This window comes from Macaca nemestrina, chromosome 4 (assembly GCF_043159975.1).
Source record: "Macaca nemestrina isolate mMacNem1 chromosome 4, mMacNem.hap1, whole genome shotgun sequence".
In the NCBI taxonomy this organism is placed as follows: domain Eukaryota; kingdom Metazoa; phylum Chordata; class Mammalia; order Primates; family Cercopithecidae; genus Macaca; species Macaca nemestrina.
In genome coordinates this window covers 133993294-134021025 of record NC_092128.1, presented here as the reverse complement: position 1 = coordinate 134021025, position 27732 = coordinate 133993294, and positions in this window count along the sequence as shown.

Sequence of the window (27732 nt, the reverse complement as noted above, 5' to 3'; positions counted from 1 at the left end):
TTTGTTATCGGAGGATATTTCCTTTGGCCCTATAGTCTTCAAAGGGATCCGAAATATCAGTTCTCAGATTCCACAGAAATAAGGCTAGCAAAGAGATCCACGAAATACAGATGTAACTCTGTGAGATGAATTAACAGAACACTAAGCAGATTCTCAGAAAGCTTCTTTCCAGATTTCATCTGAGGATATTTCCTTTTTCACCATAGCGCTGAAGGTGCTTCCAAATATCACTTTGCCAATTCCAAAAGAACTGTCTTAGCGAAAGGTTTCTTGAGGGGAAATGTGTAACTCTGTGAGATGATTTCACAGAACACAAAAAGTTTCTCAGAAAGCTTCTTTCTCTTTGTTATCGGAGGATATTTTCTTTGGATCTATAGTCTTCAAAGGGATCCGAAATATCTGTTCTCAGATACCACAGAAATAAGGGTAGAAAAGAGATCCACGAAATACAGATGTAACTCTGTGAGATGCATTAACAGAACACTGAGCAGTTTCTCAGAAAGCTTCTTTACAGATTTCATCTGAGGATATTTCCTTTTTCACCATAGACCTCTATGGGCTTTCAAATATCACTTTGCCAATTCCACAGGAAGTGTCTTATCGAAAGGCTTCTTGAGGGGAAAGCTGTAAATCTGTTAGATGATTTCACAGAAGACAAAGAAGTTTCTCAGAAAGCTTCTTTCTCTTCGTTATCGGAAGATATTTCCTTTTGCCCTAGAGTCTTCAAAGGAATCCGATATATCTGTTCTCAGATTCCACAGAAATAAGGCTAGCAAGGAGATATACGAAATACAGATGTAACTCTGTGAGATGAATTAACAGAACACTAAGCAGTTTCTCAGAAAGCTTCTTTCCAGATTTCATCTGAGGATATTTCCTTTTTCAAAATAGCCCTCTATGTGCTTCCAAATATCACTTTGCCAATTGCACAAGAACTCTTTTAGCGAAAAGGCTTCTTGAGGGGAAAGCTGTATCTCTGTGAGATGATTTCAAAGAACACAAAGAAGTTTCTCAGAAAGCTTCTTTCTCTTTGTTATCAGAGGATATTTCCTTTGGCCCTAAGGTCTTCAGAGGGATCCGAAATATCTGTTCTCAGATTCCACAGAAATAAGGCTAGCAAAGAGATCCATGAAATACCGATGTAACTCTGTGAAATGAATTAACAGAACACTAAGCAGTTTCTCAGAAATCTTCTTTCCAGATTTCATCTGAGGATACTTCCTTTTTCACCATAGCCCTCTATGGGCTGCCAAATATCACTTTGCCAATTCCAAAAAAACGTCTTAGCGAAAGGCTTCTTGAGGGGAAAGCTGTAACTCTGTGAGATGATTTCACAGAACACAAGGAAGTTTCTCAGAAAGCTTCTTTCTCTTTGTTATCGGAGGATATTTCCTTTGGACCTATAGACTTCAAAGGGCTCCGAAATATCTGTTCTCAGATTCCACAGAAATAAGGCTAGCAAAGAGATCCACGAAATACATATGTAACTCTGTGAGATGAATTAACAGAACACTAAGCAGTTTCTCAGAAAGTTTCTTTCCAGATTTCATCTGAGGATATTTCCTTTTTCACCGTAGCCCTCTATGGGCTTTCAAATATCACTTTGCCAATTCCACAAGAACTGTCTTAGCGAAAGGCTTCTTCAGGGGAAAGCTGTAACTCTGTGAGATGATTTCACAGAACACAAAGTAGTTTCTCAGAGCTTTTTTTTCTTTGTTATCGGAGAATATTTCCTTGGGCCCTATAGTCTTCAAAGGGATCCGAAATATCTGTTCTCAGAATCCACAGAAATAAGGCTAGCAAAGAGATCCACGAAAAACAGATGTAACTCTGTGAGATGAATTAACAGAACACTAAGCAGTTTCTCAGAAAACTTCTTTGTAGATTTCATCTGAGGATATTTCCATTTTCAGCATAGCCCTCTATGGGCTTCCAAATATCACTTTGCCAATTCCAAAAAAACGTCTTAGCGAAAGGCTTCTTGAGGGGAAAGATGTAACTCTGTGAGATGATTTCACAGAACACAAAGAAGTTTCTCAGAAAGCTTCTTTCTCTTTGTTATCGAAGGATATTTCCTTGGGCCCTATAGTCTTCAAAGGGATCCGAAATATCTGTTCTCAGATTCCACAGAAATAAGGCTAGCAAAGAGAACCACGAAATACTGATGTAACTCTGTGAAATGAATTAACAGAACACTACGCAGTTTCTCAGAAAGCTTCTTTGCAGATTTCATCTGAGGATATTTCCTTTTTCACCGTAGCCCTCTTTGGGCTTCCAAATATCACTTTGCCAATTCCACAAGAACTGTTTTAGCGAAAAGGCTTCTTGAGGGGAAAGCTGTATCTCTGTGAGATGATTTCACAGAACACAAAGAAGTTTCTCAGAAAGCTTCTTTCTCTTTGTTATCAGAGGATATTTCCTTTGGCCCTATGGTCTTCAGAGGGATCCGAAATATCTGTTCTCAGATTCCGCAGAAATAAGGCTAGCAAAGAGATGCACGAAATACGTATATAAGTCTGTGAGATGAATTCACACAACACTAAGCAGTTTCTCAGAAATCTTCTTTCCGGATTTCATCTGGGGATATTTCCTTTTTCACCATAGCCCTCTATGGGCTTCCAAATATCACTTTGCCAATTCCACAAGAAGTTTCTTAGCGAAAGGCTTCTTGAGGGGAAAGCTGTAACTCTGTTAGATGATTTCACAGAACACAAAGAAGTTTCTCAGAAAGCTTCTTTCTCTTTGTTATCGGAGGATATTTCCTTTGGCCCTATAGTCTTCAAAGGGATCCGAAATATCTGTTCTCAGATTCCAAAGAAATAAGGCTAGCAAAGAGATCCACGAAACACAGATGTAACTCTGTGAGATGAATTAACAGAACACTGAGCAGATTCTCAGAAAGCTTCCTTCCAGATTACATCTGAGGATATTTCCTTTTTCAACATAGCCCTGTATGGGCTTGCAAATATCACTTTGACAATTCCACAAGAACTGTCTTAGCGAAAGGCTTCTTGAGGGGAAAGCTGTAACTCTGTGAGATGATTTCGCAGAACACAAAGTAGTTTCTCAGAAAGCTTCTTTCTCTTTGATATCGGAGGATATTTCCTTTGGCCCTATAGTCTTCAACGGGATCCGAAATATCTGTTCTCAGAATCCGCAGAAATAAGGCTAGCAAAGAGATCCACGAAATAAAGATGTAACTCTGTGATTTGAATTAACCGAACACTATGCAGTTTCTCAGAAATCTTCTTTCCAGATTTCATCAGAGGATATTTCCTTTTTCACCATAGCCCTCTATTGGCTTCCAAATATCACTTTGCCAATTCCACAAAAACAGTATTAGCGAAAGGCTTCTGGAGGGGAAAGCTGTAACTGTGTGATATGATTTCACAGAACACAAAGAAGTTTGTCAGAAAGCTTCTTTTTCTTTGTTATCGGAGGATATTTCCTTTGACCCTATAGTCTTCAAAGGGATCCGAAATATCTGTTCTGAGATTCCACAGAAATAAGGCTAGCAAAGAGATCCACGAAATACAGATGTAACTTTGTGAGATGAATTAAGAGAACACTAAGCAGTTTCTCAGAAAGCTTCTTTCCAGATTACATCTGAGGATATTTCCTTTTTCACCATAGCCCTCTGTGGACTTCCAAATATCACTTTGCCAATTCCACAAGAACTGTTTTTGCGAATGGCTTCTTATTGGGAAAGCTGTAACTCTGTGAGATGATTTCACAGAACACAAAGAAGTTTCTCAGAAAGCTTCTTTCTCTTTGTTATCGGAGAATATTTCCTTTGGCCCTATGGTCTTCAGAGTGATCCGAAATATCTGTTCTCAGATTCCACAGAAATAAGGCTATCAAAGAGATCCACGAAATACAGATGTAACTTTGTGAGATGAATTAAGAGAACACTAAGCAGTTTCTCAGAAAGTTTCTTTCCAGATTTCATCTGAGGATATTTCCTTTTTCACCGTAGCCCTCTATGGGCTTTCAAATATCACTTTGCCAATTCCACAAGAACTGTCTTAGCGAAAGGCTTCTTGAGGGGAAAGCTGTAACTCTGTGAGATGATTTCACAGAACACAAAGAAGTTTCTCAGAAAACTTCTTTCTCTTTGTTATCAGAAGATACTTCCTTTTGCCCTATAGTCTTCAAAGGGATCCGAAATATCTGTTCTCAGATACCGCAGAAACAAGGTTAGCAAAGAGAACTACGAAATACAGATGTAACTCTGTGAGATGAATTAAGAGAACACTAAGCAGTTTCTCAGAAAGCTTATTTCCAGATTTCATCTGAGGATATTTCCTTTGTCACCGTAGCCCTCTAAGGGCTTCCAAATACACTTTGCCAATTCCACAAGAACTGTTTTAGCGAAAAGGCTTCTTGAGGGGAAAGCGTATCTCTGTGAGATGATTTCACAGAACACAAAGAAGTTTCTCAGAAAGCTTCTTTCTCTTTGTTATCAGAGGATATTTCCTTTGGTCCTATGGTCTTCAGAGGGACCCGAAATATCTGTTCTCAGATTCCACAGAAAGAAGGCTAGCAAAGAGATCCACGAAATACAGATGTAACTCTGTGAAATGAATTAACAGAACACTAAGCAGTTTCTCAGAAAGCTTCTTTCCAGATTTCATCTGAGGATATTTCCTTTTTCAACATAGCCCTCTATGGGCTTCCAAATATCACTTTGCCAATTCCACAAGAAGTGTCTTATCGAAAGGCTTCTTGAGGGGAAAGCTGTAACACTGTGAGATGATTTCACAGAACACAAAGAAGTTTCTCAGAAAGCTTCTTTCTCTTTGTTATCGGAGGATATTTCCTTTGGCCCTATAGTCTTCAAAGGGATCCGAAATATCTGTTCTCAGAATCCACAGAAATAAGGCTAGCAAAGAGATCCACGAAACACAGATGTAACTCTGTGAGATGAATTAAGAGAACACTAAGGAGTTTCTCAGAAAGCTTCCAGATTTCAACTGAGGATATTTCCTTTTTCACCATAGCCCTCTATGGGCTTCCAATATCACTTTGCCAATTACAGAAAAACTGTCTTAGCGAAAGGCTTCTTGTGGTGAAAGCTGTAACGCGGTGAGATGATTTCACAGAACACAAAGAAGTTTCTCAGAAAGCTTCTCTCTCTTTGTTATCGGAGGATATTTCCATTGGCCCTATAGTCTTCAAAAGGGATCCGAAATATCTGTTCTCAGATTCCACAGAAATAAGGCTAGCAAAGAGATCCACGAAATACAGATGTAACTCTGTGAGATGAATTAAAAGAACACTAAGCAGTTTCTCAGAAAGCTTCTTTCAAGATTTCATCTGAGGATATTTCCTTTTTCACCATAGCCCTCTATGGGCTTCCAAATATCACTTTGCCAATTCCACAGGAACAGTCTTAGCGAAAGGCTTCTTAAGGGGAAAGCTGTACCTCTGTGAGATGATTTCACAGAACACAAAGAAGTTTCTCAGAAAGCTTCTTTCTCTTTGTTATTGGAGGATATTTCCTTTGGCCCTATGGTCTTCAGAGGGATACGAAATATATGTTCTGAGATATCACAGAAATAAGGCTAGCAAAGAGATCCACGATATACAGATGTAACTCTGTGAGATGAATTAACAGAACACCAAGCAGTTTCTCAGAAAGCTTCTTTCCAGATTTCATCTGAGGATATTTCCTTTTTCACCATAGCCCTCTATGGGCTTCCAAATATCACTTTGCCAATTCCACAAGACCTGTCCTGGCGAAAGGCTTCTTGAGGGCAAAGTTGTAACTATGTGAGATGATTTCTCAGAACACAAAGTAATTTGTCAGAAAGCTTCTTTCTCTTTGTTATCGGAGGATATTTCCTTTGGCCCTATATTCTTCAAAGGGATCTGAAATATCTGTTCTAAGATTCCACAGAAATAAGGCTAGGAAAGAGATCCACGAAATGCACATGTAACTCTGTGAGATGAATTAACAGAACACTGAGCAGTTTCTCAGAAAGCTTCTTTCCAGATTTCATCTGAGGATATTTCCTTTTTCAGCATAGCCCTCTATGGGCTTTCAAATATCACTTTGCCAATTCCACAAGAACTGTGTTAGCGAAAGGCTTCTTGAGGGGAAAGCTGTAACTCTCTGAGATGATTTCCCAGAACACAAAGAAGTTTCTCAGAAAGCTTCTTTCTCTTTATTATCAGAAGATATTTCTTTTGGCCCTATAGTCTTCAAAGGGATCCGAAATATCTGTTCTCAGATTCCACAGAAATAAGGCTAGCAAAGAGATCTACGAAATACAGATGTAACTCTGTTAGATGAATTAACAGAACACTAAGCGGTTTCTCAGAAATCTTCTTTCCTGATTTCATCTGAGGATATTTCCTTTGTCACCATAGCCCTCTATTGGCTTCCAAATATCACTTTGCCAATTCCACAAGAACTGTCTTAGCGAAAGGCTTCTTGAGGAGAAAGCTGGAACTCTGTGAGATGATTTCACAGAACACAAAGAAGTTTGTCAGAAAGCTTCTTTCTCTTTGTTTTCGGAGGATATTTCCTTTGGCCCTATAGTCTTCAAAGGGATCTGAAATATCTGTTCTCAGATTCCACAGAAATAAGGCTAGCAAAGAGATCTACGAAATACAGATGTAACTCTGTGAGATGAATTAACAGAACACTAAGCAGTTTCTCAGAAAGCTTCTTTCCAGATCATCTGAGGATATTTCCTTTGTCACCATAGCCCTCTATGGGCTACCAAATATCACTTTGCCAATTCCACAAGAACTGTCTTAGCGAAAGGCTTCTTGAGGGTAAAGCTGTAACTCTGTGAGATGATTTCACAGAAGACAAAGAAGTTTCTCAGACAGCTTCTTTCTCTTTGTTATCGGAGGATATTTCCTTTGGCCCTATAGTCTTCAAAGGGATCCGAAATATCTGTTCTCAGATACCACAGAAATAAGGTTAGCAAAGAGATCTACGAAATACAGATGTAACTCTGTCAGATGAATTAAGAGAACACTAAGCAGTTTCTCAGAAAGCTTATTTCCAGATTTCATCTGAGGATATTTCCTTTTTCACCCTAGCCCTCTATGGGCTTCCAAATACACTTTGCCAATTCCACAAGAACTGTTTTAGCGAAAAGGCTTCTTGAGGGGAAAGCGTATCTCTGTGAGATGATTTCACAGAACACAAAGTAGTTTCTCATAAAGCTTCTTTCTCTTTGTTATCAGAGGATATTTCCTTTGGCCCTATGGTCTTCAGAGTGACCCGAAATATCTGTTCTCAGATTCCACAGAAAGAAGGCTAGCAAAGAGATCCACGAAATACAGATGTAACTCTGTGAAATGAATTAACAGAACACTAAGAAGTTTCTCAGAAAGCTTCTTTCCAGATTTCATCTGAGGATATTTCCTTTTTCACCATAGACCTCTATGGGCTTCCAAATACCACTTTGCCAATTCCACAAGAAGTGTCTTATCGAAAGGCTTCTTGAGGGGAAAGCTGTAACAGTGTGAGATGATTTCACAGAACACAAAGTAGTTTCTCAGAAAGCTTCTTTCTCTTTGTTATCGGAGGATATTTATTTTGGCCCTATAGTCTTCAAAGGGATCCGAAATATCTGTTCTCAGAATTCACAGAAATAAGGCTAGCAAAGTGATCCACGAAATACAGATGTAACTCTGTGAGATGAATTAAGAGAACACTAAGGAGTTTCTCAGAAAGCTTCCAGATTTCAACTGAGGATATTTCCTTTTTCACCATAGCCCTCTAAGGGCTTCCAACATCACTTTGCCAATTACAGAAAAACTGTCTTAGCGAAAGGCTTCTTGTGGGGAAAGCTGTAACGCGGTGAGATGATTTCACAGAACACAAAGAAGTTTCTCAGAAAGCTTCTTTCTCTTTGTTATCGGAGGATATTTCCCTAGGCCCTACAGTCCTCAAAGGGATCCGAAATATCTGTTCTCAGATTCCACAGAAATAAGGCAAGAAAAGAGATCCACGAAATGCAGATGTAACTCTGTGAGATGAATTAACAGAACACTAAGCAGTTTCTCAGAAAGCTTCTTTCCAGATTTCATCTGAGGATATTTCCTTTTTCACCATAGCCCTCTACGGGCTTTCAAATATCACTTTGCCAATTCCACCTGAACTGTCTTAGCGAAAGGCTTCTTGAGGGGAAAGCTGTAACTCTGTGAGATGATTTCACAGAACACAAAGAAGTTTCTCAGAAAGCTTCTTTCTCTTTGTTATCGGAGGATATTTCCATTGGCCCTATAGTCTTCAAAAGGGATCCGAAGTATCTGTTCTCAGATTCCACAGAAATAAGGCTAGCAAAGAGATCCACGAAATACAGATGTAACTCTGTGAGATGAATTAAGAGAACACTAAGCAGTTTCTCAGAAAGCTTCTTTCAAGATTTCATCTGAGGATATTTCCTTTTTCACCATAGCCCTCTATGGGCTTCCAAATATCACTTTGCCAATTCCACAGGAACAGTCTTAGCGAAAGGCTTCTTAAGGGGAAAGCTGTACCTCTGTGAGATGATTTCACAGAACACAAAGAAGTTTCTCAGAAAGCTTCTTTCTCTTTGTTATCGGAGGATATTTCCTTTGGCCCTATGGTCTTCAGAGGGATCCGAAATATATGTTCTGAGATATCACAGAAATAAGGCTAGCAAAGAGATCCACGATATACAGATGTAACTCTGTGAGATGAATTAACAGAACACCAAGCAGTTTCTCAGAAAGCTTCTTTCCAGATTCAATCTGAGGATATTTCCTTTTTCACCATAGCCCTCTATGGGCTTCCAAATATCACTTTGCCAATTCCACAAGAACTGTCCTGGCGAAAGGCTTCTTGAGGGCAAAGTTGTAACTATGTGAGATGATTTCTCAGAACACAAAGTAATTTGTCAGAAAGCTTCTTTCTCTTTGTTATCGGAGGATATTTCCTTTGGCCCTATATTCTTCAAAGGGATCTGAAATATCTGTTCTAAGATTCCACAGAAATAAGGCTAGGAAAGAGATCCACGAAATGCACATGTAACTCTGTGAGATGAATTAACAGAACACTGAGCAGTTTCTCAGAAAGCTTCTTTCCAGATTTCATCTGAGGATATTTCCTTTTTCACCATAGCCCTCTATGGGCTTTCAAATATCACTTTGCCAATTCCACAAGAACTGTCTTAGCGAAAGGCTTCTTGAGGGGAAAGCTGTAACTCTGTGAGATGATTTCCCAGAACACAAAGAAGTTTCTCAGAAAGCTTCTTTCTCATTGTTATCGGAAGATATTTCTTTTGGCCCTATAGTCTTCAAAGGGATCCGAAATATCTGTTCTCAGATTCCACAGAAATAAGGCTAGCAAAGAGATCTACGAAATACAGATGTAACTCTGTTAGATGAATTAACAGAACACTAAGCAGTTTCTCAGAAATCTTCTTTCCTGATTTCATCTGAGGATATTTCCTTTGTCACCATAGCCCTCTATTGGCTTCCAAATATCACTATGCCAATTCCACAAGAACTTTCTTAGCGAAAGGCTTCTTGAGGAGAAAGCTGGAACTCTGTGAGATGATTTCACAGAACACAAAGAAGTTTGTCAGAAAGCTTCTTTCTCTTTGTTATCGGAGGATATTTCCTTTGGCCCTATAGTCTTCAAAGGGATCCGAAATATCTGTTCTCAGATTCCACAGAAATAAGGCTAGCAAAGAGATCTACGAAATACAGATGTAACTCTGTGAGATGAATTAACAGAAAACTAAGCAGTTTCTCAGAAAGCTTCTTTCCAGATTTCATCTGAGGATATTTCCTTTGTCACCATAGCCCTCTATGGGCTACCAAATATCACTTTGCCAATTCCACAAGAACTGTCTTAGCGAAAGGCTTCTTGAGGGGAAAGCTGTAACTCTGTGAGATGATTTCACAGAAGACAAAGAAGTTTCTCAGACAGCTTCTTTCTCTTTGTTATCGGAGGATATTTCCTTTGGCCCTATAGTCTTCAAATGGATCCGAAATATCTGTTCTCAGATACCACAGAAATAAGGCTAGCAAAGAGATCTACGAAATACAGATGTAACTCTGTCAGATGAATTAAGAGAACACTAAGCAGTTTCTCAGAAAGCTTATTTCCAGATTTCATCTGAGGATATTTCCTTTTTCACCCTAGCCCTCTATGGGCTTCCAAATACACTTTGCCAATTCCACAAGAACTGTTTTAGCGAAAAGGCTTCTTGAGGGGAAAGCGTATCTCTGTGAGATGATTTCACAGAACACAAAGAAGTTTCTCAGAAAGCTTCTTTCTCTTTGTTATCAGAGGATATTTCCTTTGGCCCTATGGTCTTCAGAGTGACCCGAAATATCTGTTCTCAGATTCCACAGAAAGAAGGCTAGCAAAGAGATCCACGAAATCCAGATGTAACTCTGTGAAATGAATTGACAGAACACTAAGGAGTTTCTCAGAAAGCTTCTTTCCAGATTTCATCTGAGGATATTTCCTTTTTCACCATAGCCCTCTATGGGCTTCCAAATACCACTTTGCCAATTCCACAAGAAGTGTCTTATCGAAAGGCTTCTTGAGGGGAAAGCTGTAACAGTGTGAGATGATTTCACAGAACACAAAGTAGTTTCTCAGAAAGCTTCTTTCTCTTTGTTATCGGAGGATATTTCCTTTGGCCCTATAGTCTTCAAAGGGATCCGAAATATCTGTTCACAGAATTCACAGAAATAAGGCTAGCAAAGTGATCCACGAAATACAGATGTAACTCTGTGAGATGAATTAAGAGAACACTAAGGAGTTTCTCAGAAATCTTCCAGATTTCAACTGAGGATATTTCCTTTTTCACCATAGCCCTCTATGGGCTTCCAACATCACTTTGCCAATTACAGAAAAACTGTCTTAGCGAAAGGCTTCTTGTGGGGAAAGCTGTAACGCGGTGAGATGATTTCACAGAACACAAAGAAGTTTCTCAGAAAGCTTCTTTCTCTTTGTTATCGGAGGATATTTCCTTAGGCCCTACAGTCTTCAAAGGGATACGAAATATCTGTTCTCAGATTCCACAGAAATAAGGCCATAAAAGAGATCCACGAAATGCAGATGTAACTCTGTGAGATGAATTAACAGAACACTAAGCAGTTTCTCAGAAAGCTTCTTTCCAGATTTCATCTGAGGATATTTCCTTTTTCACCATAGCCCTCTACGGGCTTTCAAATATCACTTTGCCAATTCCACCAGAACTGTCTTAGCGAAAGGCTTCTTGAGGGGAAAGCTGTAACTCTGTGAGATGATTTCACAGAACACACAGAAGTTTCTCAGAAAGCTTCTTTCTCTTTGTTATTGGAGGATATTTCCATTGGCCCTATAGTCTTCAAAGGGATCCGAAATATCTGTTCTCAGATTCCACAGAAATAAGGCTAGCAAAGAGATCTACGAAATACAGATGTAACTATGTTAGATGAATTAACAGAACACTAAGCAGTTTCTCAGAAATCTTCTTTCCTGATTTCATCTGAGGATATTTCCTTTGTCACCATAGCCCTCTATTGGCTTCCAAATATCACTTTGCCAATTCCACAAGAACTGTCTTAGCGAAAGGCTTCTTGAGGAGAAAGCTGTAACTCTGTGAGATGATTTCACAGAACACAGAGTAGTTTCTCAGAAAGCTTCTTTCTCTTTGTTATCAGAGGATATTTCCTTTGGCCCTATAGTCTTCAAAGGGATCCGAAATATCTGTTCTCAGATTCCACAGAAATAAGGCTAGCAAAGAGATCTATGAAATACAGATGTAACTCTGTGAGATGAATTAACAGAACACTAAGCAGTTTCTCAGAAAGCTTCTTTCCAGATTTCATCTGAGGATATTTCCTTTGTCACCATAGCCCTCTATGGGCTACCAAATATCACTTTGCCAATTCCACAAGAACTGTCTTAGCGAAAGGCTTCTTGAGGGGAAAGCTGTAACTCTGTGAGATGATTTCAAAGAAGACAAAGAAGTTTCTCAGACAGCTTCTTTCTCTTTGTTATCGGTGGATATTTCCTTTGGCCCTATAGTCTTCAAAGGGATCCAAAATATCTGTTCTCAGATACAACAGAAATAAGGCTAGCAAAGAGATCCACGAAACACAGATGTAACTCGGTCACGTGAATTAAAAGAACACTAAGCAGTTTCTCAGAAAGCTTCTTTGCAGATTTCATCTGAGGATATTTCCTTTTTCACCCTAGCCCTCTATGGGCTTCCAAATACACTTTTCCAATTCCACAAGAACTGTTTTAGCGAAAAGGCTTCTTGAGGGTAAAGCTGTATCTCTGTGAGATGATTTCACAGAACACAAAGAAGTTTCTCACAAAGCTTCTTTCTCTTTGTTATCGGAGGATATTTCCTTTGGCCCTATGGTCTTCAGAGGGACCCGAAATATCTGTTCTCAGATTCCACAGAAATAAGGCTAGCAAAGAGATCCAGGAAATACAGATGTAACTCTGTGAAATGAATTAACAGAACTCTAAGCAGTTTCTCAGAAAGCTTCTTTCCAGATTTCATCTGAGGATATTTCCTTTTTCACCATAGCCCTCTATGGGCTTCCAAATACCACGTTGCCAATTCCACAAGAAGTGTCTTATCGAAAGGCTTCTTGAAGGGAAAGCTTTAACACTGTGAGATGATTTCACAGAACACAAAGTAGTTTCTCAGAAAGCTTCTTTCTCTTTCTTATCGGAGGATATTTCCTTTGGCCATATAGTCTTCAAAGGGATCCGAAATAAATGTTCTCAGAATCCACAGAAATAAGGCTAGCAAAGAGATCCACGAAATACAGATGTAACTCTGTGAGATGAATTAAGAGAACACTAAGGAGTTTCTCAGAAAGCTTCTTTCCAGATTTCAACTGAGGATATATCCTTTTTCACCATAGCCCTCTTTGGGCTTCCAATATCACTTTGCCAATTACAGAAAAACTGTCTTAGCGAAAGGCTTCTTGAGGGGAAAGTTGAAACTCTGTGTGATGATTTCACAGAACACAGAGAAGTTTCTCAGAAAGCTTCTTTCTCTTTGTTATCGGAGGATATTTCCCTAGGCCCTACTGTCTTCAAAGGGATCCGAAATATCTGTTCTCAGATTCCACAGAAATAAGGCTAGCAAAGAGATCCACGAAATGCAGATGTAACTCTGTGAGATGAATTAACAGAACACTAAGCAGTTTCTCAGAAAGCTTCTTTCCAGATTTCATCTGAGGATATTTCCTTTTTCACCATAGCCCTCTATGGGCTTTCAAATATCACTTTGCCAATTCCACCAGAACTGTCTTAGCGAAATGCTTCTTGAGGGGAAAGCTGTAACTCTGTGAGATGATTTCACAGAACACAAAGAAGTTTCTCAGAAATCTTCTTTCTCTTTGTTTTCGGAAGATATTTCTTTTGGCCCTATAGTCTTCAAAGGGATCCGAAATAACTGTTCTCAGATTCCACAGAAATAAGGCTAGCAAAGAGATCTACGAAACACAGATGTAACTCTGTGAGATGAATTAACGGAACACTAAGCAGTTTCTCAGAAATCTTCTTTCCTGATTTCATCTGAGGATATTTCCTTTGTCACTAGAGCCCTCTATTGGCTTCCAAATATCACTTTGTCAATTCCACAAGAACTGTCTTAGCGAAAGGTTTCTTGAGGGTAAAGCTGTAACTCTGTGAGATGATTTCACAGAACACAAAGAAGTTTCTCAGAAAGCTTCTTTCTCTTTGTTATCGTAGGATATTTCCTTTGGCCATATAGTCTTCAAAGGGATCCGAAATATCTGTTCTCAGATTCCATAGAAATAAGGCTAGCAAGGAGATCCACGAAACACAGAAGTAACACTTTGAGATGAAATAACAGAACACTGAGCAGTTTCTCAGAAAGCTTCCATCCAGATTTCATCTGAGGATATTTCCTTTTTCACCATAGCCATCTATGGGCTTCCAAATATCATTTTTCCAATTCCACAAGTACTGTCTTAGCGAAAGGCTTCTTGAGGGGAAAGCTGTAACTCTTTGAGATGATTTCACAGAACACAAAGTAGTTTCTCAGAAAGCTTCTTTCTCTTTTTTTCATCGGAGGATATTTCCTTTGGTCCTATAGTCTTCAAAGGGATCCGAAATATCTGTTCTCAGAATCCACAGAAATAAGGTTAGCAAAGAGATCCACGAGTTACAGATGTAACTCTGTGAGATGAATTAACAGAACACTAAACAGTTTCTCAGAAAGCTTCTTTCCAGATTTCATCTGAGGATATTTGCTTTTTCACCACAGCCCTCTATGGGCTTCCAAATATCACTTTGCAAATTCCAGAAGAACTGTCTTAGCGAAAGGCTTCTTAAGAGTAAAGCTGTAACTCTGTGAGATGATTTCACAGAACACAAAGAAGTTTCTCAGAAAGCTTCTTTCTCTTTGTTATCGGAGGTTATTTCCTTTGGCCCTATGGTCTTCAGAGGGATCCGAAATATCTATTCTCAGATTCCACAGAAATAAGGCTAGCAAAGAGATCCAGGAAATACAGATGTAACTCTGTGAGATGAATTAACAGAACACTAAGCAGTTTCTCAGAAAGCTTCTTTCCAGATTTCATCTGAGGATATTTCCTTTTTCACCATAGCCCTCTATGGGCTTCCAAATATCACTTTGCCAATTCCACAAGAACTGTCTTAGCGAAAGGCTTCTTGAGGAGAAAGCTGTAACTCTGTGAGATGATTTCACAGAACACAAAGTAGTTTCTCAGACAGCTTCTTTCTCTTTGTTATCGGAGGATATTTCCTTTGACCCTATAGTCTTCAAAGGGATCCGAAATATCTGTTCTCAGATTCCACAGAAATAAGGCTAGCAAAGAGATCCACGAAATACAGATGTAACTCTGTGAGATGAATTAAGAGAACACTAAGGAGTTTCTCAGAAAGCTTCTTTCCAGATTTCAACTGAGGATATATCCTTTTTCACCATAGCCCTCTTTGGGCTTCCAATATCACTTTGCCAATTACAGAAAAACTGTCTTAGCGAAAGGCTTCTTGAGGGGAAAGCTGTAACTCTGTGAGATGATTTCACAGAACACAGAGAAGTTTCTCAGAAAGCTTCTTTCTCTTTGTTATCGGAGGATATTTCCCTAGGCCCTACTGTCTTCAAAGGGATCCGAAATAACTGTTCTCAGATTCCACAGAAATAAGGCTAGCAGAGAGATCCACGAAATGCAGATGTAACTCTGTGAGATGAATTAACAGAACACTAAGCAGTTTCTCAGAAAGCTTCTTTTCAGATTTCATCTGAGGATATTCCCTTTTTCACCATAGCCCTCTATGAGCTTTCAAATATCACTTTGCCAATTCCACCAGAACTGTCTTAGCGAAATGCTTCTTGAGGGGAAAGCTGTAACTCTGTGAGATGATTTCACAGAACACAAAGAAGTTTCTCAGAAATCCTCTTTCTCTTTGTTATCGGAAGATATTTCTTTTGGCCCTATAGACTTCAAAGGGATCCGAAATATCTGTTCTCAGATTCCACAGAAATAAGGCTAGCAAAGAGATCTACGAAACACAGATGTAACTCTGTGAGATGAATTAACGGAACACTAAGCAGTTTCTCAGAAATCTTCTTTCCTGATTTCATCTGAGGATATTTCCTTTGTCACTAGAGCCCTCTATTGGCTTCCAAATATCACTTTGTCAATTCCACAAGAACTGTCTTAGCGAAAGGTTTCTTGAGGGTAAAGCTGTAACTCTGTGAGATGATTTCACAGAACACAAAGAAGTTTCTCAGAAAGCTTCTTTCTCTTTGTTATCGGAGGATATTTCCTTTGGCCCTATAGTCTTCAAAGGGATCCGAAATATCTGTTCTCAGATTCCACAGACATAAGGCTAGCAAAGAGATCCACGAGTTACAGATGTAACTCTGTGAGATGAATTAACAGAACACTAAGCAGTTTCTCAGAAAGCTTCTATCCAGATTTCATCTGAGGATATTTCCTTATTCACGATAGCCCTCTATGGGCTTCCAAATATCACTTTGCCAATTCCACAAAAACTGTCTTAGCGAAAGGCTTCTTGAGGGGATAGCTGTAACTCTGTGAGATGATTTCACAGAACACAAAGAAGTTTGTCAGAGAGCTTCCTTCTCTTTGTTATCGAAGGATATTTCCTTTGGCCCTATAGTCTTCAGAGGGATCCGAAATATCTTTCTCAGATTCCACAAAAATACGGCTAGCAAAGAGATCCATGAAATACAGATATAACTCTGTGAGATGAATTAACAGAACACTGAGCAGTTTCTCAGAAAGCTTCTTTCCAGATTTCATCTGAGGATATTTCCTTTTTCACCATAGCCCTCTATGGGCTTCCAAATATTACTTTGCAAATTCCAGAAGAACTGTCTTAGCGAAAGGCTTCTTAAGAGTAAAGCTGTAACTCTGTGAGATGATTTCACAGAACACAAAGAAGTTTCTCAGAAAGCTTCTTTCTCTTTGTTATCGGAGGTTATTTCCTTTGGCCCTATGGTCTTCAGAGGGATCCGAAATATCTATTCTCAGATTCCACAGAAATAAGGCTAGCAAAGAGACCCAGGAAATACAGATGTAACTCTGTGAGTTGAATTAACAGAACACTAAGCAGTTTCTCAGAAAGCTTCTTTCCAGATTTCATCTGAGGATATTTCCTTTTTCACCATAGCCCTCTATGGGCTTCCAAATATCACTTTGCCAATTCCACAAGAACTGTCTTAGCGAAAGGCTTCTTGAGGGGAAAGCTGTAACTTTGTGAGATGATTTCACAGAACACAACGTAGTTTCTCAGACAGCTTCTTTCTCTTTGTTATCGGAGGATATTTCCTTTGGCCCTATAGTCTTCAAAGGGATCCGAAATATCTGTTCACAGAATTCACAGAAATAAGGCTAGCAAAGTGATCCACGAAATACAGATGTAACTCTGTGAGATGAATTAAGAGAACACTAAGGAGTTTCTCAGAAATCTTCCAGATTTCAACTGAGGATATTTCCTTTTTCACCATAGCCCTCTATGGGCTTCCAACATCACTTTGCCAATTACAGAAAAACTGTCTTAGCGAAAGGCTTCTTGTGGGGAAAGCTGTAACGCGGTGAGATGATTTCACAGAACACAAAGAAGTTTCTCAGAAAGCTTCTTTCTCTTTGTTATCGGAGGATATTTCCTTAGGCCCTACAGTCTTCAAAGGGATACAAAATATCTGTTCTCAGATTCCACAGAAATAAGGCCATAAAAGAGATCCACGAAATGCAGATGTAACTCTGTGAGATGAATTAACAGAACACTAAGCAGTTTCTCAGAAAGCTTCTTTCCAGATTTCATCTGAGGATATTTCCTTTTTCACCATAGCCCTCTACGGGCTTTCAAATATCACTTTGCCAATTCCACCAGAACTGTCTTAGCGAAAGGCTTCTTGAGGGGAAAGCTGTAACTCTGTGAGATGATTTCACAGAATACACAGAAGTTTCTCAGAAAGCTTCTTTCTCTTTGTTATTGGAGGATATTTCCATTGGCCCTATAGTCTTCAAAAGGGATCCGAAGTATCTGTTCTCAGATTCCACAGAAATAAGGCTAGCAAAGAGATCCACGAAATACAGATGTAACTCTGTGAGATGAATTAAGAGAACACTAAGCAGTTTCTCAGAAAGCTTCTTTCAAGATTTCATCTGAGGATATTTCCTTTTTCAACATAGCCCTCTATGGGCTTCCAAATATCACTTTGCCAATTCCACAGGAATAGTCTTAGCGAAAGGCTTCTTAAGGGGAAAACTGTACCTCTGTGAGATGATTTCACAGAACACAAAGAAGTTTCTCAGAAAGCTTCTTTCTCTTTGTTATCGGAGGATATTTCCTTTGGCCCTATGGTCTTCAGAGGGATCCGAAATATATGTTCTGAGATATCACAGAAATAAGGCTAGCAAATAGATCCACGATATACCGATGTAACTCTGTGAGATGAATTAACAGAACACCAAGCAGTTTCTCAGAAAGCTTCTTTCCAGATTTCATCTGAGGATATTTCCTTTTTCACCATAGCCCTCTATGGGCTTCCAAATATCACTTTGCCAATTCCACAAGAACTGTCCTGGCGAAAAGCTTCTTGAGGGCAAAGTTGTAATTATGTGAGATGATTTCTCAGAACACAAAGTAATTTGTCAGAAAGCTTCTTTCTCTTTGTTATCGAAGGATATTTCCTTTGGCCCTATATTCTTCAAAGGGATCTGAAATATCTGTTCTAAGATTCCACAGAAATAAGGCTAGGAAAGAGATCCACGAAATGCACATGTAACTCTGTGAGATGAATTAACGGAACACTGAGCAGTTTCTCAGAAAGCTTCTTTCCAGATTTCATCTGAGGATATTTCCTTTTTCAGCATAGCCCTCTATGGGCTTTCAAATATCACTTTGCCAATTCCACAAGAACTGTCTTAGCGAAAGGCTTCTTGAGGGGAAAGCTGTAACTCTGTGAGATGATTTCCCAGAACACAAAGAAGTTTCTCAGAAAGCTTCTTTCTCTTTGTTATCGGAAGATATTTCTTTTGGCCCTATAGTCTTAAAAGGGATCCGAAATATCTGTTCTCAGATTCCACAGAAATAAGGCTAGCAAAGAGATCTACGAAATACAGATGTAACTATGTTAGATGAATTAACAGAACACTAAGCAGTTTCTCAGAAATCTTCTTTCCTGATTTCATCTGAGGATATTTCCTTTGTCACCATAGCCCTCTATTGGCTTCCAAATATCACTTTGCCAATTCCACAAGAACTGTCTTAGCGAAAGGCTTCTTGAGGAGAAAGCTGTAACTCTGTGAGATGATTTCACAGAACACAGAGAAGTTTCTCAGAAAGCTTCTTTCTCTTTGTTATCGGAGGATATTTCCTTTGGCCCTATAGTCTTCAAAGGGATCCGAAATATCTGTTCTCAGATTCCACAGAAATAAGGCTAGCAAAGAGATCTACGAAATACAGATGTAACTCTGTGAGATGAATTAACAGAACACTAAGCAGTTTCTCAGAAAGCTTCTTTCCAGATTTCATCTGAGGATATTTCCTTTGTCACCATAGCCCTCTATGGGCTACCAAATATCACTTTGCCAATTCCACAAGAACTGTCTTAGCGAAAGGCTTCTTGAGGGGAAAGCTGTAACTCTGTGAGATGATTTCAAAGAAGACAAAGAAGTTTCTCAGACAGCTTCTTTCTCTTTGTTATCGGAGGATATTTCCTTTGGCCCTATAGTCTTCAAAGGGATCCGAAATATCTGTTCTCAGATACAACAGAAATAAGGCTAGCAAAGAGATCCACGAAACACAGATGTAACTCTGTCAGGTGAATTAAAAGAACACTAAGCAGTTTCTCAGAAAGCTTCTTTGCAGATTTCATCTGAGGATATTTCCTTTTTCACCCTAGCCCTCTATGGGCTTCCAAATACACTTTTCCAATTCCACAAGAACTGTTTTAGCGAAAAGGCTTCTTGAGGGGAAAGCTGTATCTCTGTGAGATGATTTCACAGAACACAAAGAAGTTTCTCACAAAGCTTCTTTCTCTTTGTTATCGGAGGATATTTCCTTTGGCCCTATGGTCTTCAGAGGGACCCGAAATATCTGTTCTCAGATTCCACAGAAATAAGGCTAGCAAAGAGATCCAGGAAATACAGATGTAACTCTGTGAAATGAATTAACAGAACTCTAAGCAGTTTCTCAGAAAGCTTCTTTCCAGATTTCATCTGAGGATATTTCCTTTTTCACCATAGCCCTCTATGGGCTTCCAAATACCACGTTGCCAATTCCACAAGAAGTGTCTTATCGAAAGGCTTCTTGAAGGGAAAGCTGTAACACTGTGAGATGATTTCACAGAACACAAAGTAGTTTCTCAGAAAGCTTCTTTCTCTTTCTTATCGGAGGATATTTCCTTTGGCCATATAGTCTTCAAAGGGATCCGAAATAAATGTTCTCAGAATCCACAGAAATAAGGCTAGCAAAGAGATCCACGAAATACAGATGTAACTCTGTGAGATGAATTAAGAGAACACTAAGGAGTTTCTCAGAAAGCTTCTTTCCAGATTTCAACTGAGGATATATCCTTTTTCACCATAGCCCTCTTTGGGCTTCCAATATCACTTTGCCAATTACAGAAAAACTGTCTTAGCGAAAGGCTTCTTGAGGGGAAAGTTGAAACTCTGTGTGATGATTTCACAGAACACAGAGAAGTTTCTCAGAAAGCTTCTTTCTCTTTGTTATCGGAGGATATTTCCCTAGGCCCTACTGTCTTCAAAGGGATCCGAAATATCTGTTCTCAGATTCCACAGAAATAAGGCTAGCAAAGAGATCCACGAAATGCAGATGTAACTCTGTGAGATGAATTAACAGAACACTAAGCAGTTTCTCAGAAAGCTTCTTTCCAGATTTCATCTGAGGATATTTCCTTTTTCACCATAGCCCTCTATGGGCTTTCAAATATCACTTTGCCAATTCCACCAGAACTGTCTTAGCGAAATGCTTCTTGAGGGGAAAGCTGTAACTCTGTGAGATGATTTCACAGAACACAAAGAAGTTTCTCAGAAATCTTCTTTCTCTTTGTTTTCGGAAGATATTTCTTTTGGCCCTATAGTCTTCAAAGGGATCCGAAATAACTGTTCTCAGATTCCACAGAAATAAGGCTAGCAAAGAGATCTACGAAACACAGATGTAACTCTGTGAGATGAATTAACGGAACACTAAGCAGTTTCTCAGAAATCTTCTTTCCTGATTTCATCTGAGGATATTTCCTTTGTCACTAGAGCCCTCTATTGGCTTCCAAATATCACTTTGTCAATTCCACAAGAACTGTCTTAGCGAAAGGTTTCTTGAGGGTAAAGCTGTAACTCTGTGAGATGATTTCACAGAACACAAAGAAGTTTCTCAGAAAGCTTCTTTCTCTTTGTTATCGTAGGATATTTCCTTTGGCCATATAGTCTTCAAAGGGATCCGAAATATCTGTTCTCAGATTCCATAGAAATAAGGCTAGCAAGGAGATCCACGAAACACAGAAGTAACACTTTGAGATGAAATAACAGAACACTGAGCAGTTTCTCAGAAAGCTTCCATCCAGATTTCATCTGAGGATATTTCCTTTTTCACCATAGCCCTCTATGGGCTTCCAAATATCATTTTTCCAATTCCACAAATACTGTCTTAGCGAAAGGCTTCTTGAGGGGAAAGCTGTAACTCTTTGAGATGATTTCACAGAACACAAAGTAGTTTCTCAGAAAGCTTCTTTCTCTTTTTTTCATCGGAGGATATTTCCTTTGGTCCTATAGTCTTCAAAGGGATCCGAAATATCTGTTCTCAGAATCCACAGAAATAAGGTTAGCAAAGAGATCCACGAGTTACAGATGTAACTCTGTGAGATGAATTAACAGAACACTAAGCAGTTTCTCAGAAAGCTTCTTTCCAGATTTCATCTGAGGATATTTGCTTTTTCACCACAGCCCTCTATGGGCTTCCAAATATCACTTTGCAAATTCCAGAAGAACTGTCTTAGCGAAAGGCTTCTTAAGAGTAAAGCTGTAACTCTGTGAGATGATTTCACAGAACACAAAGCAGTTTCTCAGAAAGCTTCTTTCTCTTTGTTATCGGAGGTTATTTCCTTTGGCCCTATGGTCTTCAGAGGGATCCGAAATATCTATTCTCAGATTCCACAGAAATAAGGCTAGCAAAGAGATCCAGGAAATACAGATGTAACTCTGTGAGATGAATTAACAGAACACTAAGCAGTTTCTCAGAAAGCTTCTTTCCAGATTTCATCTGAGGATATTTCCTTTTTCACCATAGCCCTCTATGGGCTTCCAAATATCACTTTGCCAATTCCACAAGAACTGTCTTAGCGAAAGGCTTCTTGAGGGGAAAGCTGTAACTCTGTGAGATGATTTCACAGAACACAAAGTAGTTTCTCAGACAGCTTCTTTCTCTTTGTTATCGGAGGATATTTCCTTTGACCCTATAGTCTTCAAAGGGATCCGAAATATCTGTTCTCAGATTCCACAGAAATAAGGCTAGCAAAGAGATCCACGAAATACAGATGTAACTCTGTGAGATGAATTAAGAGAACACTAAGGAGTTTCTCAGAAAGCTTCTTTCCAGATTTCAACTGAGGATATATCCTTTTTCACCATAGCCCTCTTTGGGCTTCCAATATCACTTTGCCAATTACAGAAAAACTGTCTTAGCGAAAGGCTTCTTGAGGGGAAAGCTGTAACTCTGTGAGATGATTTCACAGAACACAGAGAAGTTTCTCAGAAAGCTTCTTTCTCTTTGTTATCGGAGGATATTTCCCTAGGCCCTACTGTCTTCAAAGGGATCCGAAATATCTGTTCTCAGATTCCACAGAAATAAGGCTAGCAGAGAGATCCACGAAATGCAGATGTAACTCTGTGAGATGAATTAACAGAACACTAAGCAGTTTCTCAGAAAGCTTCTTTTCAGATTTCATCTGAGGATATTTCCTTTTTCACCATAGCCCTCTATGAGCTTTCAAATATCACTTTGCCAATTCCACCAGAACTGTCTTAGCGAAATGCTTCTTGAGGGGAAAGCTGTAACTCTGTGAGATGATTTCACAGAACACAAAGAAGTTTCTCAGAAATCCTCTTTCTCTTTGTTATCGGAAGATATTTCTTTTGGCCCTATAGACTTCAAAGGGATCCGAAATATCTGTTCTCAGATTCCACAGAAATAAGGCTAGCAAAGAGATCTACGAAACACAGATGTAACTCTGTGAGATGAATTAACGGAACACTAAGCAGTTTCTCAGAAATCTTCTTTCCTGATTTCATCTGAGGATATTTCCTTTGTCACTAGAGCCCTCTATTGGCTTCCAAATATCACTTTGTCAATTCCACAAGAACTGTCTTAGCGAAAGGTTTCTTGAGGGTAAAGCTGTAACTCTGTGAGACGATTTCACAGAACACAAAGAAGTTTCTCAGAAAGCTTCTTTCTCTTTGTTATCGGAGGATATTTCCTTTGGCCCTATTGTCTTCAAAGGGATCCGAAATATCTGTTCTCAGATTCCACAGACATAAGGCTAGCAAAGAGATCCACGAGTTACAGATGTAACTCTGTGAGATGAATTAACAGAACACTAAGCAGTTTCTCAGAAAGCTTCTATCCAGATTTCATCTGAGGATATTTCCTTATTCACGATAGCCCTCTATGGGCTTCCAAATATCACTTTGCCAATTCCACAAAAACTGTCTTAGCGAAAGGCTTCTTGAGGGGATAGCTGTAACTCTGTGAGATGATTTCACAGAACACAAAGAAGTTTGTCAGAGAGCTTCCTTCTCTTTGTTATCGAAGGATATTTCCTTTGGCCCTATAGTCTTCAGAGGGATCCGAAATATCTTTCTCAGATTCCACAAAAATACGGCTAGCAAAGAGATCCATGAAATACAGATATAACTCTGTGAGATGAATTAACAGAACACTGAGCAGTTTCTCAGAAAGCTTCTTTCCAGATTTCATCTGAGGATATTTCCTTTTTCACCATAGCCCTCTATGGGCTTCCAAATATTACTTTGCAAATTCCAGAAGAACTGTCTTAGCGAAAGGCTTCTTAAGAGTAAAGCTGTAACTCTGTGAGATGATTTCACAGAACACAAAGAAGTTTCTCAGAAAGCTTCTTTCTCTTTGTTATCGGAGGTTATTTCCTTTGGCCCTATGGTCTTCAGAGGGATCCGAAATATCTATTCTCAGATTCCACAGAAATAAGGCTAGCAAAGAGACCCAGGAAATACAGATGTAACTCTGTGAGTTGAATTAACAGAACACTAAGCAGTTTCTCAGAAAGCTTCTTTCCAGATTTCATCTGAGGATATTTCCTTTTTCACCATAGCCCTCTATGGGCTTCCAAATATCACTTTGCCAATTCCACAAGAACTGTCTTAGCGAAAGGCTTCTTGAGGGGAAAGCTGTAACTTTGTGAGATGATTTCACAGAACACAACGTAGTTTCTCAGACAGCTTCTTTCTCTTTGTTATCGGAGGATATTTCCTTTGACCCTATAGTCTTCAAAGGGATCCGAAATATCTGTTCTCAGAATCCACAGAAATAAGGCTAGCAAAGAGATCCACGAAAAACAGATGTAACTCTGTGAGATGAATTAACAGAACACTAAGCAGTTTCTCAGAAACCTTCTTTGCAGATTTCATCTGAGGATATTTCCTTTTTCACCATAGCCCTGTATGGGCCTCCAAATATCCCTTTGCCAATTCCAAAAAAACTGTCTTAGCGAAAGGCTTCTTGAGGGGAAAGATGTAACTCTGTGAGATGATTTCGCAGAACACAAAGAAGTTTCTCAGAAAGCTTCCTTCTCTTTGTTATCGGAGGATATTTCCTTTGGCCCTATAGTCTTCAAAAGGATCCGAAATATCTGTTCTCAGAATCCACAGAAATAAGGCTAGCAAAGAGATCCAAAAATACCGAAGTAACTCTGTGAGATGAATTAACAGAACACTGAGCAGTTTCTCAGAAAGCTTTCTTCCAGATTTCATCTGAGGATATTTCCTTTTGCACCATAGCCCTTTATGGGCTTCCAAATATCATTTTGCCAATTTCACAAGAACAGTCTTAGCGAAAGGCTTCTTGAGGGGAAAGCTGTAACTCTTTGAGATGATTTCACAGAACACAACGAAGTTTCTCAGAAAGCTTCTTTCTCTTTGTTATCGGAAGATATTTCCTTTGGCCCTATAGTCTTAAAAGGGATCCGAAATATCTATTCTCAGATTCCACAGAAATAATGCTAGCAAAGAGATCTACGAAATACCGATGTAACTCTGTGAGATGAATTAACAGAACACTAAGCAGTTTCTCAGAAATCTTCTTTCCTGATTTCATCTGAGGATATTTCCTTTGTCACCATAGCCTCCTATTTGCTTCCAAATATCACTTTGCCAATTCCACAAGAACAGTTTCAGCGGAAGGCTTCTTGAGGGGAAAGCTGTAACTCTGTGAGATGATTTCACAGAACACAAAGAAGTTTCTCACAAAGCTTCTTTCTCTTTGTTATCGGAGGATATTTCCTATAGCCCTATAGTCTTCAAAGGGATCCGAAATATGTGTTCTCAGATTCCACAGAAATAAGGCTAGCAAAGGGATCCACGAAACACAGATGTAACTCTGTGAGATGAATTAACAGATCACTGAGCAGTTTCTCAGAAAGCTTCTTTGCAGATTTCATCTGAGGATATTTCCTTTTTCACCATAGCCCTCTATGGTCTTCCAAATATCACTTTGCCAATTGCACAAGAACTGTCTTAGCAAAAGGCTTCATGAGGGGAAATCTGTAACTCTGTGAGATGATTTCACAGAACACAAAGAAGTTTCTCAGAAACCTTCTTTTTCTTTGTTATCGGAGGATATTTCCTTTGGGCCTATAGTCTTCAAAGGATCCGATATATCTTTTCTCAGATTCCATAGAAATAAGGCTAGCAAAGAGATCCACGAAATGCAGATGTAACTTTGTGAGATGAATTAACAGAACACTAAGCAGTTTCTCAGAAAGCTTCTTTCCAGATTTCATCTGAGGATATTTGCTTTTTCACCATAGCCCTCTATGGGCTTCCAAATATCACTTTGCCAATTCCACAGGAACAGGCTTAGCGAAAGGCTTCTTAAGGGGAAAGCTCTAGCTCTGTGAGATGATTTCACAGAACACAAAGAAGTTTCTCAGAAAGCTTCTTTCTCTTTTTTATCGGAGGATATTTCCTTTGGCCCTATAGTATTCCAAGGGATCCGAAATATCTATTCTCTGATTCCACAGTAATAAGGCTAGCAAAGAGATCCACGAAATACAGATGTAACTCTGTGAGATGATTAACAGAACACTAAGCAGTTTCTCAGAAAGCTTCTTTCCAGATTTCATCTGAGGATTTTTCCTTTTTCACCATAGCCCTCTATGGGCTTCCAAATATCACTTTGCCAATTCCAGAAGAACTGTCCTGGCGAAAGGCTACTTGAGGGCAAAGTTGTAACTCTGTGAGATGATTTCTCAGAACACAAAGTAATTTGTCAGAAAGCTTCTTTCTCTTTGTTATCGGAGGATATTTCCTTTGGCCCTATACTCTTAAAGGGATCTGAAATATCTGTTCTCAGATTCCACAGAAATAAGCCTAGGAAAGAGATCCACGAAATGCACATGTAACTCTGTGAGATGAATTAACAGAACACTAAGCAGTTACTCAGAAAGCTTCTTTCCAGATTTCATCTGAGGATATTTCCTTTTTCACCATAGCCCTCTATGGGCTTTCAAATATCACTTTGCCAATTCCACAAGAACTGTCTTAGCGAAAGGCTTCTTGAGGGGAAAGCTGTAACTCTGTGAGATGATTTCACAGAACACAAAGAAGTTTCTCACAAAGCTTCTTTCTCTTTGTTATCGGAGGATATTTCCTTTGGCCCTATAGTCTTCAGAGGGATCCGAAATATCTTTTCTCAGATTCCACAAAATAAGGCTAGCAAAGAGATCCACGAAATACAGATGTAACTCTGTGAGATGAATTAACAGAACACTGAGCAGTTTCTCAGATAGCTTCTTTGCAGATTTCATCTGAGGATATTTCCTTTTTCACCGTAGCCCTCCATGGGGTTCCAAATATCACTTTGCCAATTCCACAAGAACTGTCTTAGCAAAAGGCTTCTTGAGAGGAAAGGGGAAACTCAGTGAGATGATTTCACAGAACACAAAGAAGTTTGTCAGAAAGCTTCTTTCTCTTTGTTATCGGAGGATATTTCCTTTGGCCCTATAGTCTTCAGAGGGATCCGAAATATCTTTTCTCAGATTCCACAGAAATAAGGCTAGCAAAGAGATCCACGAAATACAGATGTAACTCTGTGAGATGAATTAACAGAACACTGAGCAGTTTCTCAGAAAGCTTCTTTGCAGATTTCATCTGAGGATATTTCCTTTTTCACCATAGCCCTCCATGGGGTTCCAAATATCACTTTGCCAATTCCACAAGAAGTGTTTTAGCAAAAGGCTTCTTGAGACGAAAGGGGTAACTCTGTGAGATGATTTCACAGAACACAAAGAAGTTTCTCAGAAAGCTTCTTTCCCTTTGTTATCGGAGGATATTTCCTTTGTCCCTATTGTCTTCAAAGGGATCCGAAATATCTGTTCTCAGATTCCATAGAAATAAGGCTGTCAAAGAGATCCACGAAATACAGATGTAACTCTGTGAGATGAATTAACAGAACACTAAGCAGTTTCTCAGAAAGCTTCTTTCCAGATTTCATCTGAGGATATTTCCTTTTTCAACATAGCCCTCTAAGGTCTTCAAATTATCACTTTGCCAATTGCACAAGACTGTCTTAGCAAAAGGCTTCTTGAGGGGAAAGCTGTAACTCTGTGAGATGATTTCACAGAACACAAAGAAGTTTCTCAGAAAGCTTCTTTCTCTTTGTTATCGGAGGATTTTTCCTTTGGCCCTATAGTCTTCAAAGGGATCTGAAATATCTGTTCTCAGATTCCACAGAAATAAGGCTAGCAAAGGGATCCACGAAATACAGATGTAACTCTGTGAGATGAATTAACAGAACACTGAGCAGTTTCTCTGAAAGCTTCTTTCCAGATTTCATCTGAGGATATTTCCTTTTTCACCATCCAGTCTATGGGCTTCCAAATATCACTTCGCCAATTCCACAACAATTGTCTTAGCGAAAGTCTTCTTGAGGGGAAAGCTGTAACTCTGTGAGATGATTTCACAGAACACAAAGAAGTTTCT